Consider the following 22388-nt stretch of genomic DNA (forward strand, 5'->3'; position numbering starts at 1 on the left):
TTGAAAATCAAGATCAGAAGAGAAAACACAAGTAGAACTTGAACTGTAATTGGCGTATTGCATCAAAGTAAAAAACTCTGGGGTGGGTAGGTGGGTGGGGTAGAATACTGGTTCAAGAGAGATGACAGAGGACCTAGTGGGGGTTGTATTGTTATATTGAAAACTGGGAAATGTTATGCATGTACAAACTGTTGTATTTACCATTGAATGTAAAACATTAATTCCCCAATAAAGAAATTTAAAAAAAAAAAAAGAAGAGAAAACATAAGTAGAACCTGGACTGGAGTTGGCGTATTGCACCCAAAGTAAAAGACTCTGGGGTGGGTGGGGGGAGAGTACAGGTCCTGGAACAGATGACAGAGGACCTAGTGGGGGTTGTATTATTATGTGGAAAACAGAGAAATGTTATACATGTACAAACTATTGTATTTACTGTCCACTGTAAAACATTAATCCCCCAAGAAAGAAATTAAAATAAATAAGAGAAAACACTAGGCAGAACTTGGACTGGAGTTGGTGTATTGCACCAAAGTAAAAGACTCTAACTCTGGTGTGAGTTGGGGGGGAAGAGTTCAGGTCCTGGAACAGGATGGCAGAGGACCCAGTGGGGGTTGTGCTATTGTGTGGAAAACTGATAAATGTTATGCACGTACAAACTATTGTATTTACTGTCAACTGTAAAACATCAACCCTCCCAATAAACAAATTTAAAAAAACAAAACATGTTAAGCTGTATCCTGTGAACTTGGTGGTTGAACTAAGGTTAGATGGTGGAGTAGGCAGTGCTTCAAAATGTAAAGTGTTTTCTCATTTATCTTGCTCTAAATGGTGCTTAGGTTACAGTACCTCACAACTCCTATCTTGAAACAATTTGCAAGCATATGTTATTCAAGGCATTTTCTAGACCGAGATGCAGTTAAGGTAACAGAAGCAAGAAGTAGCAGGGAAAAATAAAAGACAGTTGTGGATGAGTCTTTAAAGTTCCAAGTTTGGGGCCAGCCAGAGAGGAAGGGAGCAGGTCTTATAATTCAATACACATGTTCCAACTTCAAGCCCCAGCACCAGAAAGGGGATGCTATGGCACCACGGGAAGCTCTGGTGCTGGGTAGCTTTTCCCTCCCTCTGTCTCTCTAGCTGAGGAAAGAAGTGACTCAGAACAGTGAAGTCACATAATTGCAGGACCCTGGCTCTGCAAAAAATAATAAGTATGGAAGGAAATGAATGCTCCAAGTTTGACAGCAACCTGGTTCCTACACTGATCAATTTAGTGTCCACTAGGGGCCAGGCAGGGGCCAGTCCCATGAATCAGTGATGAGGAGTGGACTGCCTAAAGTCTTTGGTTTCAGTTAAGCATACTTTTCTTAGAGATATATCCAGAATTAGGCTGGTTCTCACAGTCACAGCGTTTCGTTGCTAAATGACGAGTCACAACTTTCTGTCCTACCACCTCTTGTTAACAGTTTCCTGTGAAGGTGCGCACAAAGAAAGAAATGTTGATGGGGAGAAAATAACATCACAGTCGTGCAGATAGAAGTAAGGATCATATTACCAACTATTTTTAAGGTTTCACTTCTACTATGACAAAGAGGACGAGAAAAGATACTTAAGGGAGAAAGACTGGGCCACTAAGAACTACTTGAAATACTAATGTCGAACCTGGTGAAAGCAGAACCTCAGAAAAAACATTCATTACTAAATCGTCAAGCAGAAATGCATTAGGCAAGAGTTCATTATAAAAGACTTTTGGAAGAATTTTTTTATTATTTTTATTTATTCATTGGATAGAAACAGCCAGAAATTGAGAGGGAAGGGGGGAGAGAGGGAGAGAAACAGAGAGACACCTGCGGCACTGCTTCACCACTAGCAAAGCTTTCACCCTACAGATGGGGACCAGGGGCTTGAACCTGGGTCCTCGTGCATTGCAACGTGTACGCTCAACTGGGTGTGCCACCACCTGGCCCCCAGATGTATGTTTTAATAACCATGTTCAAACATTTGTTCTGATTATTTGCATCTGCTTCACTGCATAATTTAACAATGCATACAGTAGAACTCGCTGATCCATAAGTTTCAGTGCACATCTCTCACTAGACTGTGGGTTTACTTAGAAAATTCAACTTGGGCAAAATGTTCTCCTTCCAAAAATCTGCACATCAAACTTAAACCCTGCTCTATAAACAATCCTGTGGCAGACTCAGCACATTCTAAGGCTTTGAGGTCACATAGCAAGAGTCCTCTAACACGCCACAGAGGGGTGGCCATTAAGGTCACGTGCAGCTCGGCCTTGAATTAGATTTTTGGTTTCTGCAAAGTACATTTGCTTCTATTAGATCACTGAAATCACTAACCATGAATCCTGAAGGACAATTATAATTAGCCCTGTATTGTACAAGAGAAAACAAAGAAAGGTCAGACTGGCCAAGGATGCCAGGAAAGGAGTCTCAGAGCTAGAAAGTGGGAACAGATTCAAGCCCCCTTTGTACCTGCTGGTGAGGTCCTAAAAGTGTTTCCTGCGTGAGCACACAATAGCAAGGAGATACTTTAAGCCGGGTGCACACCCAGTGAAGGCAAGGACCATATCCTCCTCATCCTTCAAGAAACCATTGCAAAAGTGTGGATTAGTGAAAGACACAAACGTGCATGATGGCACTAGCAGAGAATGTAGGGTCTGAATGAAGGTGGGGAATTACCAGGATGTCAGGAAGGAGAAGAATAACTTGTTTCATAGCAGCTCTTGGGAAGGTACCATTCTAGGCGCTTTCAGGGGTTATTCCTCTTAAATCTCACAACGGCTCAACAAGAGGGGCTGGCTGTCACCCACCATGATGACTCACGCAGCATGGGCACCATGCAGCCATTTACCCAGAGTTGTAGCAGAGCCTGACTGCTACAGAATTTGCAGTTAAATGGCGAAAAGTGTGCACAAGATGATCCACCCTGAGATTTTATTCCACATAGATTTTTGGGTGCATGCACTGAAATCTGTAGAGGCATTATCACAAGTGTGAAAGCACCTGGCGTTAGTGCCACCGCGGGGAAACACCTGCTACCATGTATTGTTCGGAGTGCATTTCAGCAGTCCTCGGGAGGGCAATCTGTCGTCTCTACTCTAATCATAAACAATGGTATAGGCACACAATGTAGTAATATGCAGCTGTAAAAAATTAGGAATTTCTTTGTAAAAAATTCAGAAAGGCCCTGAAATGAATTTAGAAAGGAAAAGAAGAGCTATGCAGAGATCAGACCCTGCGACCAGCTGCGTCTGAAAAATCCCGGAAGGGGAGATTAAAGTGGAAATAAGGCCAAACCACAAAGTCTAGATTCAAACACAGCTGCACCGAATCCTAGCCCGACATCTCAGCACCTGAACTTGAGAAGGCTCCTTACCCTTGTCAAAACTACAGCTTTGTCTGCAGTTAAGGAGAAGACGAAAGCACAGACAGGATTGCCCTGTTAGAAGAACCATGTGAATTAAGTGCTCATAAAAACAGCTTCTATTACTATTCCCTGAACACATTCACAAGCATAGGAAACACTGTTTACCTAATATTACTACATGCTTTCCTGCTGATAGGATCTAGGGATATATAAGAGGAAAAGAAACCACATTGTGAAATCAGTGTGTGTGTGGGGGGGAATCGTAAAAACCTGGTACATAAGCACAGAAAATAAATTTCCCCCAATTATTCACTGCAGTATCCTATTAATTCTTACTAAGAATATTGTGTTGTTTAAATACTGATTTGTGGGGTCGGGTGGTGGCGCACCTGGTTGAGCGCACATGTTACAGTGCACAAGGACCCAGGTTTGAGCCCCCAGTCCCCAGCTGCAGGGGGAAAGCTTCAGGAGTAGTGAAGCAGTGCTGCAGGTGTCTCTATGTCTCTCTCCCTCTCTGTATCCGCCCTCCTCTCAATTTCTGGCTGTCTCTATCAAATAAAGATAAAAATACTGAAATTTAAAAAAAAAGGAAATACTGCTTCGTCTCTCATTTCCGGAACACACATTCTCTATGCCCATGTATTTATCCACGCCATCTCTTATAGCGGCCATGCTCATCTTGATTCCTACCCAACTCCTCAGACCTCCTTACCTTTTCAAAACCGGCCGATTCTCCAAATAATCTTAACAAATATTACCTGCAGAAAACAGTCCCAGAGTATTCTTTTTATAAAAGGATTGCCTCCGTTTCTTACACTCCTGGGAAGCTTCTGTTTGCACCACTGCGATAGCATCAACCCTCTAAAATTACATAGAGCTATACGAGTAAAAGTCTCCTTAAATACTAAACTCCTGAGGGCTCATACCACTAAATAATTTTATGCATTCTGCAACTTTTTTGTTAACAAAGTCACAGTAACTTGACCTCTTCTCATTAGTCATGTCACTTTAAATTGAAATGATCTCAAATGTGTCTATTGTATTCCCTAGTCAGTTACGATTTCCATGAGGACAAGAGCAAACCTTCTTTAACTTTGTATTCCTGGAGTTGAAGCAGTATCTGATAATAGCAAGTGCACAAATACCTACTGCTAGGAACATCGCTGAGACACGAGTGGACATGCTATGCTTGTATGGAAATAAGAATTTTATCACTGCTTTTGGAGACCCGAAAAAATGGGGAGGGCAGTAAAATGAGCTCTTTCTTTAAAGAAGATTTGATTTTTTCCCTTTTAAATTTATCTCTATACATTTATTTTTATACAAGGGGGCCGGGCAGTAGCATAGTGGATTAAGCACACATGGTGCAAAGTGCAAAGACAGGCATAAGGATCCCACTTCAAGCCCCTGGCTCCCCACCTGCAGGGGTGGGGTTGCTTCCCAAGCGGTAAAGCAGGTCTGCAGGTGTCTATCTTTCTCTCCCCCCCTCTTTATTTCTCTGTCCTATCCAACAAAAATGACAGCAATAACAACAACAACGACAAACAATAAGGGCAACAAAAGGGTGGGGAGTAGCCTCCAGGAGCAGTGGATTCATCGTGCACGCACTGAGCCCTAGAAATAGCTCTGAAGACAGAGAGAGAGAAATAGAGAGATAGAGATAGAGAGAGAGAGAGAGAGAGAGAGAGAGAGAGGGAGAGAGGGAGGGAGAGAGAAAGAGAGGGAGAGAGCATTATTCTGGCACTGGTATAGTCAGTACTAGGGATAAAAGCCTAAACTTATGCTTACCAATTCTGCACTTGGCACACTGTGCTACCCCCATGGGCCACAATAACAGGACCTCTTAATAGTATCTTCTTCTGTTGAGCGATTACATGGATCTAAGTCTTATGTCTGTGTGGGGGAGTCACGGCACTCCTCTGTTACCAACGCTCACCCTTGAATTTACCAGTTCCCAAAACCAGAGTACTTCTTTCATCAACTACTGAGGGGATGTGACACATGGAAACTGTTTGATAGTAGCATCCATTTGAAAGACTGAATAAGTATCAAGTGATAAGCACTCTCCAGAAGGGGACATTTGAAGGTGTCCAGGCGGGTCCAGGATGCCGAGAGATGGGTGTCACAACTGAAGGCAGTATCATACTCAGCAGGAATGTGCCGCCGCCACCGCCGGCCTGCTGAAAGCCTCCATGAAGACAAAACTGCTTTCATATGTCCCAAACTGAAGTCAGAGGGTTTAGATCTAAACAATACGGATGCTGATTTTCATTTTTTTTTTTCCAGCTCAAGGTTCCCTCGGCACAAAAGGGATTTTCACTGACAGTAAGCTGACAGACCCAATGCTTCCTCAATTTCTCATTTTGAAAATGTCCATCATCCAGAAAAACTGAAAGCAGAACACAACAAGCATCCCCCTACTCTTCCTCAGCAGTCATGGTTCTCAACACGGGGTGTTGGCTGTCACAACTGGGATGGTGGTATGCTCCTGGCATCTAGTGGGTAAAGGTTGAGTTGGAGATTAAGCTAAGACCTCACCGTGCACAGGACAGCAGAAACAAAGAGCGGCGCGCCCTGAAAAATCTAGTGGACGGCTTGGCAAACAGTCACATGGACTGCTTCATTGTTCTGGCAACACTGGACTTATCCTCCGTCACTCCTTTCCCACCCACTATCTCTGTTTATGGACAGAGCATGTCCGTGTAGACCACTCAATGGCAGCTAACAGCAGGAGACTCCATCCCCAGACTCAGTAGCATCTAGCTCTTAAGAGAAAGGACACTATTCCTGAAAACCACAAAACAGTATGCTCAAATTTAATGGAAATACGATAGCATCAAATATATAGCACCTACTCAGATATTCTAAAATATCATGTTTTCTTTTGAAAGTTTTTTTTTTTCGTTTGACTCAGTACTCAATCAAACCATGATTTCAAGAGGCAAAGGTGTCAGAAGTTAAATACTTGATGAAAATGATAACATTTGTTACCACAAACCCCAGAAACAATCACTGTTGTTTGTAAGTTGCACCAGTCCACTCAAGACCATAACTGTGGAAAGTTACAACCTGGCAGAAAAGGGCCCCAAAGACTCAGTCAGAGTCAAGCTGGAAACATAAATCAATAACTGATCAACAACCAGAAAACAGTACAAAGGTTCCTTGGGATTTACAATGATGAAATGGGCCGGTCACAAACCAGAGGCCCCCGTGTTCTGGACACTTGGGACAAGGCAGCACAGACAAGACAGAGCAGCAATGGCATACAATAGGCGCCAGAATACAGAATAGTCTCCTTTGGCTAGAAAGCCTCTCCCAGATGTCTTCAAGCACCAGAGCACACCCAGACTATGCTGTTGACATCTGCTGATGAATGCCAGACACTTATCTATCTCTCTTACTCCCTCCCTCCCTTCCTTCCTTCCTTCCTTCCTTCCTTCCTTCCTTCCTTCCTTCCTTTCACCTCCAGGGTTATCCCTGGGGGTTGGTGCCAGCATTACAAACCCACTATTCCTGGCAGCCATTTTCCCCCATTTTATTGAGCAAGACAGAGAGAAATTGAGAGGGGAGGGGGAGATGGAGAGGGAGAGAGAAAGACAGACACCCGCAGACCTGCTTCACCATTTATGAATCATAACCCCCCCACCCCTGCAGGTGGGGAGCAGGGGCTTAAACCCAGATCCTTGCAAGTGTCCTTGTTCTATTTTGTCATTCCTTCCCCAAAAATGACCTGAGGTGACAGAGGAATCCTAAAAAGACAGCTTGACGAAGATGATGACTGGACGGAAGACTGGCAAGTCTGGACTAAGTATTTAGACACACAGGGATGAGAGGAGCCACGTCCACACAAGCTTTCACTGAGCATCAACTCATTCCTGCAAGGTTATGTGATTCTATGGATGGCAGAGCACACCCACAACACACAGTTTCCACTTCTGGGAAATACTGTGGGGAATTCTTTCACTCTCTTGCAAGAACTACATGCCCTGCTGACACTACGTGCAGATAGACAATCATTCAAAACGTTCTGAGGACTGTTGTGGCGGCCATTGTGTGGAACTAGAATTGCAGCACGTAGATCAGGCGCCCATTCTTATGGAGCTGCTGCCATTGCTGAAGGAGGTGGGCATCATGGCACACCCACTTAGGCATTGGCCTGGCTCTGGGCTGTTCCCTGAACCCCGAGTATTCAACACAACTCCTCATGTAGGAGTTGCAGGAATCTGAAGATAGGGAAATCTTCTTCACACCTTTCCAAATAATTTCACCTACATTAACTAGTAAACTCTTTTTACTCTTTAACCTAGAGCCTAGTGTTTTGTTCTGAGTAGTAAAACGGAATGTGAACATGTTCCCAGGCCCCAACAAATGCATCATGTCATAAGTCCTGACAGCAAACAAAGGATTCATGAAGCCCAGCACTGACGGAATATGCCAAGCAGCCACTGAATCGAATTTTCAAATATATCATGAAATACTTTTGCAAACACTTGTCATGTTCACATGTGGCTTATTCACACATGACTCATAACCTCAGATTGCTACTCACCAAGCTTAGCCAAACCCAATTTATTTCCATTGAACACCCTCAAACATTTTCTGAGTAAGTTACTCATTGTAAAAATTAGATTTCAGTGTTTGGGGGGGGCATTATACTAAGGAATTTAGACTTTTTATAGATGAACATAGAAAGTAGTTGCTTGTCTAGACCGCTATTTTCTTATACTTCTTAGCCTTGCTAATGACTTTTGGACTCCTATATTAAAAGTCTACCTACCTAATGTGGTATGGAAGGTGATACAGTGGCTAAAGCATTAGACTCTCAAGCATGAGATCCTGAGTTCAATTCCTGGCATTGTATGTGCCAGAGCGATTCTCTGGTTCTTTCTGCCATTAGTAAATACATAAACAATGTTTAAAATACATCTATTTCCCATTCCACTAAATATCTTTTGGGATTCTAGAGTACTGTATCCTCCAAGGCAGGGGAGACAGCATAATGGCTCTGCAAAAAGATTTTCATGCCTGAGGCTCTGAGGTTCCATGTTCAGTCCCCAGCACCACCATAAGCCAGAGCTCATCAGTGCTCTGCTATCTCTCTATCTCTCTCATTAAAGTAAATAAAATATTTTTCAAAAGTTATCCTCGTGGTCGGGGAGGTGGTGCAGTGGATAAAGCATGAGACTCTCAAGCATGAAGATCTGAGTTCAGTCCCCAGCACACATGTACCAGAGTGATGTCTGGTTCTTTTTCTCCTCCTATTCTTCTCATAAATAAATAAATAAATAAATAAATAGATGAATGAATAAATAAATAAATAAAATATACAAATGTTATCCTCCAACAGGTGCCAAAAGGTATAAGAAATGAAATTAGAATTTAGAGAGAGTAAGAGTAATTAGAGAGAGTAAGAAACTGATATGATTGTGCATGTACCTTTTGTTAATTAAAAGCAAAACACTGAGATAGACAGATGATCACCGGACTAGGAGACAGGACACAAAGCTCATTGTCTCCCATTTTTATAGCAAGGGTGAGCTAGTTTGAGTCAGGCAGAAGTTGAAAAACAAGATCAAAAGAGAAAATACAAGTAGAACCTGAACTGGAGTTGGTGTATTGCACCAAAGTAAAAGACTCTGGGGGGGGGGGGGAGTACAGATCCTGGAAAAGGATGGCAGAGGACCTAGTGGGGGTTGTATTGTTACGTGGAAAAACTGAGAAATGTTATGCATGTACAAACTATTGTATTTACTGTCGAATGTAAAATATGAATCCCTCAAGAAAGGGAAAAAAGTTAAAAATAAAACAAATTCCCCAATGTCTCCTTATGAAAAGTTTCAATGATGCAGAAAAGATGAAAGAATATGTAGCTTCAGCTGCTAGTTCCTGCTTCCCTGTATTTGGGGGGGTGAGATAATAAATACTTTGAGTTTTACGGGGTATCTATTGCATCTATTCAACTCTGCTTAAGGACCATCTAAGGCAGTCATATGCAGCGAGTAGACAAATAGGTTTGGCTGCATTGCAATAAAGCTTTATTTATGGGGGAAACAAATCCCTGTTTGGCCCCTGGGCTATAGCTCACTGACCGCTGACTTACAGTGGCACCTTGCAAAGGTATTTATGTTTCTGATCTTCAATTTTCTTCTTCATAGGAGAAATGCGAGGCAACATGATTTCTGAGGTTCTTTCAGTTTTAAGATGTTCACCTTCATCAACTAAACAAATCTCTTCATTAAAAACAACAGCCTTTAATAGGATTTCAAGAAACCCAGAAACAAATTTAAAAAACCTAAAGATAGAACACAGTTTTGTCTGTCACGTACCTGAACATGTATGAGGCATTCGAAATCTCTGGACCGTTGATTCTGTGGTATAAATAGTACCGCTGTCTGGATGGAGGTGTTTCAAATGCCCCATCTATAATAGCTTTCAAAATTTCAAGTCAAGAATATTTTGAGGCATATAGAAACAGTATAAGAAGTTTTTTTTTTTTTTTTTTTTTTAGTTTTCAAATGTGATGTAATAAAAGCGGGTTTTACTATTAGGCCATCAGAAAAGTCACGATGCATTTTTAAATAGAAAAACCTGGAAAGATACGTCATGACTTTTCTGCCAACCCAATGTTTAGAAAGAGGATGATTAATAATGCCCGTCATTGTTTTAGTTTTTATTCATTTAAAAACACTGAGGCCATAAAGGTGTGTTAGTGGGTACAGTGCAGAATTTGCATGCATGAGGACCCAGCTTCCACCTCCAGTACCATAAGTCAGAAATGGGTGCTGCTCTGACCTCTAACTCTCATCTAATATTTATTAAATAAATAAATAAGTTTTCTTTTTATAGGCTTTGCACCTGCATGATTCCACCACTCCTGGTGGACTCGTATTTTTCCTTCAAGTTCAAGAGCAAGAGACAGAGAACAAGACAAACTGCAGCAGCACTCATGAAGCTTCTCCTTTGTGTAGTGCTCCCCTCTGGTGGCCGGGGACTTGAAACTGATCCTCACAGATAGTAAATTGTGTACTCTAGGGGGCCAGGCGGTGGCGCACCGGGTTAAGTGCACACATTAAGTGCACACATTACAATGCGTGAGGAGCCCGGTTTGAGCCCCCAGTCCCTACCTTCAGGGGGAAAGCCTCATGAGTGCTGAAGCAGGGCTGCAGGTCTCTCTCTCTCTCTCTCTTTCCCTCTCTATCTCCCCCTCCTCTCAATTTCTCTCTGTCTCTATCCAATAAATACACAAAGATAATAATTTAAAAAATTGTGCACTCTACAGGGTGAGCTATTTCCTGGCCCCTAAAAAAAAAATCATTTAAGGAGCAACACAAAACTTTAAACTACCAAAAGCTATTACTTTCACAAGTTAAAATGTGCTTGTTTTTCATCGAAAAGACACTTGAATTTGGTTTGCTATCTCGACGCCTGCTAGAGACTTCATACTTCACTGCTGAATTACAATCCCCAAAGAACAGGTGTTTATAGTACACCTGCAGACACTCTTAACAAGGTAAGACAGAGAGTTACAGCCCACTTAGGTACAACTAAGCATGCCAGCAAGATAAAAGGTGTTGTCTGGCTTCCTTCCCCAGAGTTAGACTGCACATGTGATATTTTAATAGGCTGTTTATAATACACAAACACATCGACCAACTGTACTTTCTTTCTATCTGTTTCTAGGAAGAGTCATGGTAGCTTTTCACGTAGAGTTGCTTAATACGGAGATTCATGGCTTGGTTCATGCATTTGTAGGACTCTCACCTCTCCCCTTCACAATGCTAAATTTATCAAGCAGTCATAGAACTTTGGTTCCTAAAGTATTACTATAAAAGCAACAAAAGTGTATGTGACATCAAGTGTAGAAATGAAAATCAGTTTTTAAATACTCTCCCTAGACAGCAAATGGAAAGGCATTATTTCCCAAGATTTCCTAATATCTGCACATATCCAAGGTCATCAAAAATGTATAAGAATAGAGAGCAGAAAAAAGTCTCACGGGGAACATAAACATATACTTAAAAAAAAAAACAACGGCAGTGATCGTACAGCAAAAGCATATTCTAAGGATAATGTGGGAATTTTCAGCAGGAACAGAAGTCAACCTGCAGATGCTTCCCACTCAATATCGGGCCCGTCGTATTTAGTTTTGTTTTCTTCACTCAAGCCCCCTTTCCTCAAGCACCAGTCTTATGCTGTATATGACACAGAAACAAAGGTGTAAGACGCTCTCCTCAAAGAACAAGCTCTTACAGGACAGAGCGTAAAGGAGCTGACCCTGAGTGTGGATTAAAGCTGAAGCATCAAGTTCTAGCCTCTGTGAGGGAAAACACAATCGAGGTTTGTGACCTTAGAAAATCTCTAAGGGCTGGAATTCACCTTCAACACTGCAGGTCCACACTCGCTCACAGTTTCCATGGTTTCCTGATCTACTCTTAAATATCCCAAACGCTTTTTGGTAACAGTTATATGTGTTGTGACAATTATCATAAAAACAACAGCAACATAACTGTTGTCATGGATCACAATATGAGAGCTGTTTTGTTTTCCAGCTCCCCAGCCTCCATTAGGATTTCATTTATAGTTCCTTGTCCCAGTTCAGTAAACTCTGCTACCATTCTGTGTCCAAACATGATTATTTTATAAATTAGGACAAAAGCCATCTACTTCCCCAAGATGTGCCAGAGAGGAGAAGAGAGCTGAAAACACTGGGAGGGCAGTACTGGCACACCACAAAGCCAGTACGTCCACAAAAGGGACATTTACTTACAAAGTGTATGGATCTAATAATTTTGGAACCACGTGTGACATGCTGAGTTTGTATCAGACATGTTCTAAAAACTCACTTCTCTGACGATGATAATATAGACTAAGCACGAATACTTCCAGGAGAGAGGTTTTGGCAACTGAGTGAGATATTTATTAGAAACGGGATGAAAATGCTGAGAAGTCACTCATAATGCACAGTGCCCCTTATGGCAAGCCTTCTTCACTTTGGATGTGCATACGAACCAGCTGAAGTGCTAACCCACAGACTTCCAGCGGGGTTCAAGAGTCCAGATGGCTACCGAGCTCCAGCAACAGGCCCTCACGCGGCTCAGCACCAAAACACACCAGAACCTGTGCTTGCGGAAGTTTCCACGGGAGGGGGGGGCACAGGGAAGACTGACAGGTGTTGTGAGGCTGATGCTGTGGGCCTGGCAGGGAGCTGCCCTCATAGAAAACAGCTCCCACTGCATAGGTGATTCTGACCTTAGGAGTTCCAGGTCAAGTCCAAAGAGCCAATGACAACAGCTTTGAATAATGTAAACAAAACAGGATTCCCTCCTGAATAACGAGGGCACTTCACATTCAAAGCCATCTTAGATTGCTGATAGTGAGCAAGGCGACCGCCCACTCCGCTAATCCGTTGCCTTCCAGCATTAGCCAAGCAACAGAAGTTGCTGGGTTTGCAGCTCAAAGGGCAGGAACCTGGGGTGTGTGACCCAGAAGCTGTGGCAGCACCCACAGCACACAATGACCTTCTTCTTTAGCGGGGGCTTCGGTTTTAACAGAGTAGAGCTTAAAAAGCTCAGCTACCTATTCCTCCCCAAAAGGATTTCTTGGGCAAGTACTGTAACTTAGAATTTGTCTGAACTATCTAAGACCATAAAATGGTCACAGGTCCCAAGTTCCTGAGGGTTATATGCAAAGCCCAAAGACAGAAAACTAATATATATCACCTTGAGAAACAACAGGAAGAAATTAGACCTACAGAAACACCACTTTCTACTAGAACCATTTCTTGCATGGCCTTCTTCACAAAGGCTTGACTCTCACATCGAATAATTATGTCTCCTCCATTTATTCTGCACATCTGTGGTCAAAAAATCCATGGGGTTAGAATACCTCCTGGTTTTGTAACTAAAATCCCACCGGAATATGGCTACGCTGATTCATTTCTCCATTGTCTATGAATGCTTTTCAAAAAAACAGAGTAGTGAGACTGAGACCATATGACCTGTAAAGGCTAAAATATTTATTGCCTGGATCTTTACAGACACATATTTGCCAAGTCCTGTCCTAGTAAGGGCCAAGTACTTTTCTGACATTGCTTCGATTGCATCTTGTACTATAGTGAACATAGAGAGGGAGAGGGAGGAATGGGTGGGGCAAGAAGAAGGAAGAGAATAAGAGAAGTCTACCTCCAGGTCCACTCAACTGTGTAATTCTAGGTGACACCATTCACTTGATGGTCTAAGTGGCCCAGTGTCCTGCTTATATCCAAGTGAGTCACTGACCACCAGCATAGGAATTTGTCTAGACTTGCAGCTCACTGAGTGGAGTTTAATGAAACAGAACCCTCAAACTTATCTGGGACATAGTTGAAGCCATAATGTTTAGGACAGTGAAATCACCATAAGCAATAAGCAAAGTCCTGATTATACCTGCGTCTAAGTAAGCAGAAGCCAAATGGTCCTTCTGGCAGCAAAATGAAAGGGGCGCTTGCAGACCTTTCGTCTGCTAGGCTTTTTACAAGAGTCTTCATAGTGAATTGCAACCATAAAATACTTGATATTAGCACTAAGATCCTTGGTGAATCTTTACTTCTGAGCAGAGATAAAGAACACAGTCCCTGGCCTTTCCACTGCAAACAACCCAGAGGCACAGTCACTGGCGGGCTGCTTTATGGCATGTGCATTTCTCCTTCTGCGCCTACAGCCACATTCATCTGCAACTTTACAGTCTGAGCTGGGCTCCAAGGACCCAGTGGGAAGAAGAGGCAATAAGTGCATTTTGCAAGCAATTAACTTTTTCTTTCTTAAAAATGTCCTCCTTTGCGTTTACCAGCTCTATGATGAGAATAAAAGCATATACCTCTGTCACTGCCTGTGGAAAGGAGATGTAGTCGAAAGATTTCCATGTTCTCGTAGTCACTCATTGTTGGTCCTAATGTTCATTTAAATCTTTCTACCAGTTTGACAGATTCCAAACCTTCGCAACAGTGAGTCCTATAAGTCTACAAGGGTCCTACTGGACACCAAGGTCACAGAAGAAAAGTGTTCCCAAGGCGTTGGTGAGTTTTGGTCCATTAAAAGCCAACTTATTTGGGCCTAGGAGGCAGCTCTGTGGCAGGCCACATGCCTTTCATACATGAAGCCCTGCGTTAATGCCAGGATCGCATTAAAAAAAGTTAAAGTGGATTTGTATGGATTATAGCATGCTATTTTATTTTCTGTCTCCCCCACAGAAAACTGAAAGATAATTAATCTTGTATATGCACTGATTCTACAACATAAGTCTATCTATGTAAACAAATTTAGAGTATAAAAAAGTAGGAGCAATTTGGATAAAAAGATTAATAAATGTGATAGTTAAATTTAATTTACTCTATGTAGGCATGAGTCACAAACTTACACAGTAAAATTATTATTCATTTCAGTGAATGCTTTTTACCGGTAGCAGGTGAAAATTCATGAAACTCCCCTTAAGCACACAAAGTGGTCTTTAATTTACGAAGAACCAGAATAGTAACATTACTAAAAAGTCCTGGTATACTGCCCCCAAATGTCATCCGAGCATAACAAGAAGCCCTACTTTCTTTTGGGAAGACGAGGCATGCAGGATACAGACAGCCTAAAGTGGTACACAGACACCGGGAGACTTGAAGGAGAAACCTTTCTTGCTCTGTTCCTCTGTAAACAGCACAAGGACTTGCAACCCTAGTGTGCACTAGGGTGACTGGCACTGGCTACTCGTCCTAAATGCCAGCTAACATCCCACCTCCCTCCTGAAGCTTCTGCACCCTAGCCTAGTTCATACTGAACTCTATCAAGTCCTGAAGTCCTTTCGAAAAAAAGAGATTTACTTATTTATTTATCTATTCATTCATTCATTTATTGGATAGAGACAGAGAGTAACTGAGATGGAAGGGAGAGATCATAAGGAAGAGAAAAAGAGAGACACTACTTCACCACTTACAGAGCTCTCCCCCCACCCCCCCCCCACACAGCTGGGGACCAGGAGCCTGAACCAGGTGTGCACTCAACTGGCTATCTCATAACCTTCCTTGGCAATCTATGGGCAATTCCAATTTAATACATTTCATATGAACATATGTTCTTTCTCTTTTTTTTTTTTTGAGTTTTTTTTTTTTAATTTTTTATTTAAGAAAGGATTAGTGAACAAAAGCATAAGGTAGGAGGGGTACAACTCCACACAATTCCCACCACCCAATCCCCATAACCCACCCTCTCCCATGATAGCCTTCCCATTCTCTAGCCCTCTGGGAGCATGGACCCAGGGTCGTTGAGGGTTGCAGAAGGTAGAGGGTCTGGCTTCTGTAATTGCTTCCCCGCTGAACATGGGCGTTGACTGGTCGGTCCATACTCCCAGTCTGCCTCTCTCTTTCCCTAGTAAGGTGTGTCTCTGGGGAAGCTGAGCTCCAGGACACATTGGTGGGGTCTTCAATCCAGGGAAGCCTAGCCAGCATCCTGGTGGCATCTGGAACCCGAGTAATGAAGCTGAAGGGTTGTCATTCCACACGTGAAGTCTCTGGATACACTCTGAGGTGAAGCATGTTGAGATGGCAATCGTTGCTTCGGTTAGGTTGTGATCGGCGGATGCAATATTATTTGGTATGGATTGGGAGATGCATACGGGAAAGTGGGCCCTATCCAAGGGTGCCAGGACTGGGGGAAGTAGGGGCTCTATAGTGAAGATGTGAGGTTCCTGCTGTCTTAGGGTTCAAAAAGACAATCAATAGTTAATATTATCATCACATTATTTGTTAATTGGGTTAATTTTGAAAAGTCCCTTTGTTATGGTTTGCTGTACAGTACCCAGTATCTTGTATATAGCTGTGCTGTTGGAAGCTTCTAATCTACTTGGTCTAGGCTTTTGAGAGAGTCCGCATATCAAATACGTAGCCTATCTATTAAAAAGATTCAGTTTGTCTTTTGAGAACCTTTGAGACATACAATTGATTTCCCCCTCTCATATTAATTAACTCCTGATTTATATGTCTACATTTTGCTAGGAGTGTACATAAACACCATTCCCATCACCAAAATGTTCTTTCTCTTAAACTACCTCTCTGCTGACTTCCTCAGCCCTATTCCTGACAACATTTTGGACTCCAAAGGACTTTAATGAATCTCATGCAGTTTCTGGAATACAATTTTATTCATCTGCTAGTATATAAGCTGGATGGACCATGAAGTCTAGAAGTCTCCAACTTTCTCATCCCCATTCATTTTTTTTTCTTTTCCTCTTTTTCCTTTTTTTTTTTTTTTTTTTTTTTTTGATTGTCACCAGGGTTATTGCTGGGGTTTGGTGTCTGCACTAGGAACACACTGCTCCTGGTGGCCATTTCCAAACCCCTTTCATTTATTTATAGGACAGAGAAAAATTAAGAGGGGGAGGAGAGAGATAGAGAGGAAGAGAGAAAGACAACTGTTGCACTTTTCATCTCTTATGAAGCTCCCCTCTGCAGGGGGGGGGTGGGGGTTTGAACCTAGGGCCCTGAGCATAGTAATGCGTGTGTTAAACTGGGTGCAGTACTTCCTGACCTCAGAGCCCATAGGCTGATGTTTGTTTTTGTTTTTTTTTAATTTTTATTTATAAAAGGAAACACTGACACAAAACCATAGGATAAGAGGGCTACAACTCCACACAATTCCCACCACCAGAACTCTGTATCCCATCCCCTCCAGATAGCTTTCCTATTCTTTATCCCTCTGGGAGTCTGGACCCAGGGTCATTATGGGGTGTAGAAGGTGGAAGGTCTGGCTTCTGTAATTGCTTCCCACTGAACAACTGCACAGGTCTGGCTGATGATGGTGCTGAGAATTGAACCTGGCATCTTTAGCGACTCAGGCACAAAAGTCTTTTTGCATAACTAATATCTCTCCACCCCGTTGTTGATACTGTTGCTGTGGTTTTAACCAGAACCTTGGCTTATGGTAGTTCTGGAGATTGAACCTGGGACCTTGTAACTGCAGGCATGGAAGTCTTTTCACATAAGCACAACCTTATGCGATCTCCCCAGCCCTCCTTCAGATCTAATGGGCCATCCTCCAAGACAATTCCTGGCAGCCTGCTCTGTCCAGTGTGGCCGTCATCCATCCCACCAGCTGCTATTTAGCAAGAGACATGGGATCAGTATAAATTGACAACTGCTATAGGGATACAGTCGATACCGGTTTTCAAAGATTTAACTAGGCGGAAGAATATAAGATTTTGTTTGCTTATAAACAGGCTTCATGTTTAAATGATACTTTTGACATTTTAAGTTAGAAAATACTATATTTTAACCAGTTTCTATAACATACATTCTCTTTTTTCTTGGATTGTGTTGCACTGAGACCCTTCGGACGGGCAAGGTGCCCCTCAAAAAGATGTCTTCACACCCCACATTCTCTTTGTTAATTTGCCTGGTGACTAGTCTATGTATTCTGGGCTCTGTTAATTGCTTGAAGCAGGGAACACTTGATTGCATTTAGGATTACACACATACCTTATACATAGTAGACACCTATGTTTGCTGACTGAATGAGGCATTTATTAAGAATCAGGAGACACGAGGAGCAGTTCATTTTCTGGACGACAGTTCATCTGTGAGTTAATTTCCACAATCAGAATGGGTATCTCTTTTAATTGTTCTTTAAATTTTTTTTATTATCTTTATTTATTGGATACAGACAGACAAAAATTGAGAGGGAAAGGGGTGGTGAAGAAGGAAAGAGACAGAGAGACACCTGCAGCACTGCTTCACAACTTGCAAAGCTTTCCCCTTGCAGGTGAGGACCGGGGGCTTGAACCTGGGTCCTCGTGCTTTGTAGTATGTGCGCTCAACCAGGTGTGTCACATTTTATTATTTTTTTTTATTGCCACAAGGGTTATTGCTGAATGTAAATGCCTGCATTACGAACCTACCACTCCTGGTGGCCATTTTTTTCTTTTCTCTTTCTCTCTCTCTCTCTTTTTTTTCTTTTTTCAATTTTATTTGACAGGACAGAGAGACATTGAGAGGGGACGGGTGGGGAAGGGAAGATAAAGAGGAAGAGAGAAAGAGAGACTCCTGCAGCAACTGCTTCATTGCTTGTGTAGCTTCCCTCCTTAGGTGGGGAGTGAGGGCTCGATCCCTGGTCCCGGAGCATGGTGATGTGTACACTCAATCAGGTGTACTGCCGCCTGGCCCCGAGGGTGGGTATCCCTGTCAGCCCTTGCAGTGTCACTGACTGCAAATATCTAACATGGATGTTTACAGGAGCCTCGCCTTCCTCACCAGATATTCAGCTCTTTGAAGATGATAAAAAAAAAAGTTTTATTTCCCTCTTGGTGTCTTCTGTAATGCTGTTACCATAAAAGTCATTATTGACTAAACAAATACGAGTATAAATACTTGCTTACATGTTTTAGAAGATGGGCCTGAAGAGAGGATTTCAACTTAGTAGGGCTTTTCTTAAATTAGTCATGAGTATGGAACCTCTTGCCTCAGAGAGCAGAGGGCCGGGGCAAGGACTAGTACATGCACTGAGCTGGGTGGGGAATTTCTCCAAATAAGACAGGATCCAAGTCTGGCTATTAACAAAGATAGGCACTTTCCTCTTTTTCTTCCTCTAGATGGTGAGGAACAGGTAAGCAAGAGGCAAAACGTAGTGAGTCTCTCAAGTCCCTGGGCATGGGTAAAGAGTAAAGAAATGGGAGTACACGAAACTAAAAAGCTTCTATATATCAAAAGCAAACTACACAAGAATAACCAGGCAGCCCAGTAAGTGGGAAAAGATATTTGCACATCGCACATCAAACAAGCAACTGATATCAAACATCTATAAAAACTGGTACAGACTTAAAAAAGAAGCAAAAATGACCTAATAAAAAGTGGGCCAAAGAAGTAAACAATTTTCTAAAGAAGAAATATATACGGCCCACAGACACATGAAGAAATGCTCCACTTTACTGATCATTAGAGAGATGCAAATTAAAAACTACGTGAAGATCCCATTTCACGCCTGAGAGAATAGTCTACATCAACAAACCAGGAAATGACAGGCGTTGGAGAGGTAGTGGAGAAAAGGGAACTCTGCTTCACTGCTGATGGTAATGCAAACTGGGGCAGCCCCTCTGGAAGCCTGTACGGAGAGTGCTTAAGCAGATAAAAATGGAAGTACCTCATGATCCAGCAATATCACTCTTAGGCATTTCTCCAGTGGACACTCAAGTACTAATTCACAGGGACATATGCACCTCTATGTCCATAGCAGCATATTCACAATAGCCAAAGAGTGGAGGCAGCCTAAATGCCCATCAACAGATGACTGGACAAAGAAGTTAGGGGATATATACTCCATGGAATACTAGTCTGCAATCAAAAAAGATGATATTGTGTCCTTTGGGACAAAACGGATGGAACTGGAGGTAAATTAGTCTTAGCAGAACAAGTAAAGAATGACAACTACCAGATGGTTTCATTCATATGTGGAATCTAGAGATCTGATTTACATGAACTTGCCAAAAACAAACAAACAAAACAGACACAAGCAAACTGTAAGACTTAGCCAGAACTATGGTGGTTATCTTCGGGAAGTGGGAGGTTGGGGGGTACAGAACTTGGATGGTAGGTGTGGTGTGGCACTAACTACACACTGGGGTCTTACACTCATGTAACAAACTATCAACAACAGACAAAAAAGGAGAAAAAGGTAATGATTCTCATTCCCTCCAGTAACTGTCTAGATCTGAAACCACTTCCCGAGACCCTAAATCATTTGTTCTGAGCACCTGACTGCTTGTAGTTAAAGATGCAAACTTAGTGTAGAACTATAATAAGCAAATGTATGAATAATCAACTGCTAAGCTTATTCAGTGATAGCATTTGTTGTTAGGACTCTGAAAACCTGGAAACCAGGTTGTCCAGTTCATCATCACCTGCAGGCTCAGAGTCTGACAGAGCTTCACCACTATGGCAAGTGCTTCACAGGTGCTTCCCGGAGTCATTTGCTTTATTTAAGGAAAGGACGCCAATCATCCATCACGGCAGACCAGTCAACATGACACTGGCCAGTCCCATTCTAGTGAAAAGAAAGACCAAGCAGAAAGTGGCTTTGTCAGGAGCACAGGTGAATGAGTTGAAAACTAAGAGTCACTGCACATAAAAGCCCTAATGAAACTTTTCATCTGCTACAAAATCCAGAGTTGCTATTTATAGAGCATGTGTATTTCTCCTGGTGATATACTGTATCTTAAGACTGAACAATCTCCTTTGGGAAACAGAAGAGTCAAAAAAAAAAAAAAAAAAGATCCAGAGGCATATTGAAAAATTAGCTTTCCTCTTTTCATTTCTTGCTTTCTTTTTTTAATGCTGCTGACCTGAAACTTCTATTCTGGATGATCTCTCTGACCACCCGTAGAGAATCTGATGCTCTAACTTGCAAAGGTTCTTGCTATGTTTTTCTTCTCCTCTATCTGCCTTCCTCTGATTCTGGGATTTTGGCCATATGTCCTTGAAGCTACTTTCTGTTTACATAATTGTTCTATTTCTTTTTCTTGCAATCACCTTTTCCTTTTTAAAAATCTCACCCTTTGTCCCACTCTATTTTTCCATCTCTTGCCCCAGGAAATTTCTCTTTCTGGCAGGTTCCCCTTGTTTTCTTTGCCATTATTTCACAGAGGCAAAAGTCGCCATAATGATCAAAATGCCCACTCGCAAAGGTGGCCTCCCAAGACGAAGCCACTCTCAGACGTTATCTCATCAAGCTCCCTAACCTATGCCAAGGAGGGAGCCGCATCTCAGTAGACAGGGAAACAGAATGCGGGATTCGGAGCCTTTAAAGAACCAGGAACAGATGGTTGAGTGTCTTTGACTTCACATCTCCCATTCCGACCTTCTGGCATCAGCCTTCATTCTTACTCAACACAAAGGGTGGCTCTTTCCTCCTGAAACGAATTCCTTCTCATACACAGACAGCAGTCCCCCTACAGACAGACCTATGAAAAAGTTTCATTTAGAAACAAGACACAGGGGCTGTGCAGTAGCACACCTGGTTGAATGCACATGTTCCAATATGTAAGGATCCAGGTTCAAGCCCCCGATCCCCACCGGCAGGGGGGGAGCTTCACAAGCAGTGAAGCAGTAATGCAGGTATCTGTCTGTCTCTCTCCCTCTCTGTCTATCTCTTCCCTCTGGATTTCTCTCTGTCTCTATCCAATAAATACATAAAATATACAAAATAAAAAAGAAATTAGACACAGTAACATATGAACAATAATAACTAATAAGACAGAACAATTAGAGCAATAGGCTAATAAAAATTCTGTGCATGTTCTCTCTCAAAATACCTTATGGGGGTGTAACCACGTCGGCCCCAGATGGATGCAGGAGTTGAGACTATAGAGAGTGAGACTTGGATAAGGGGGATGACTCCCGATTAAATCTGCTCTTTTTTCTTAGTGAAGAATCATGAAGTAGAAGGAGTCTAAATTTAGTTTGTCTTATTTTCAGTTTTACTGGTTCATATGCTTGCTTAGCCCTCTTGGAGAGCTCTACACTATGTCACTGCTCAACTCAGATATTATTAAAGGCTTTATTTAGATGTCTCTGGTGGTGGCCACTGCTAACTTTATTACTGAAAGAGCTTCTGGCCGCACCTTCCCCTAATGCCCCCAGACCCACATGCATCTTAGTGTTGTAATCCAGGTCTTCAGACTTCTCGGCCTACACATTTATTGTGTTAAATAATTTTCCAGCAAGTTCCTTATTTAATGAGCTCACCAATTCTATAAAGTCTTTCTTCCTATTTGATAGATAAGGAAAGAGCTTGCCCAAAGTAATCTAACTACCGTCTACGATCATGAAACCAGCATTTCACCCCAGCTTTGTCTACTTCAGTATTATGTGTAAATAGCTTCTTTCTTGAAGTGCTCCACAAGGGTCGACTACACCTCACTGATTCCCATCCCTCCTTGAGTCTCCTGGGGACCGGCCTGTGGACACATGGCCTTGTAATACTCTCTCCATGGGAGCCAAGAGT

At 42.3% G+C, this 22388-nt stretch overlaps 1 protein-coding gene across 4 annotated transcripts in view; it reads right to left on the bottom strand.

Annotated features, from left to right (window-relative positions):
• FRMPD4 (FERM and PDZ domain containing 4) overlaps positions 1 to 22388 on the bottom strand; it is a 635847-nt gene that overhangs the window by 230495 nt on the left and 382964 nt on the right. The window lies entirely within an intron of this gene.

The sequence above is a fragment of the Erinaceus europaeus genome, chromosome X, assembly GCF_950295315.1.
Source record: "Erinaceus europaeus chromosome X, mEriEur2.1, whole genome shotgun sequence".
NCBI classification, from domain to species: Eukaryota; Metazoa; Chordata; class Mammalia; order Eulipotyphla; family Erinaceidae; genus Erinaceus; species Erinaceus europaeus.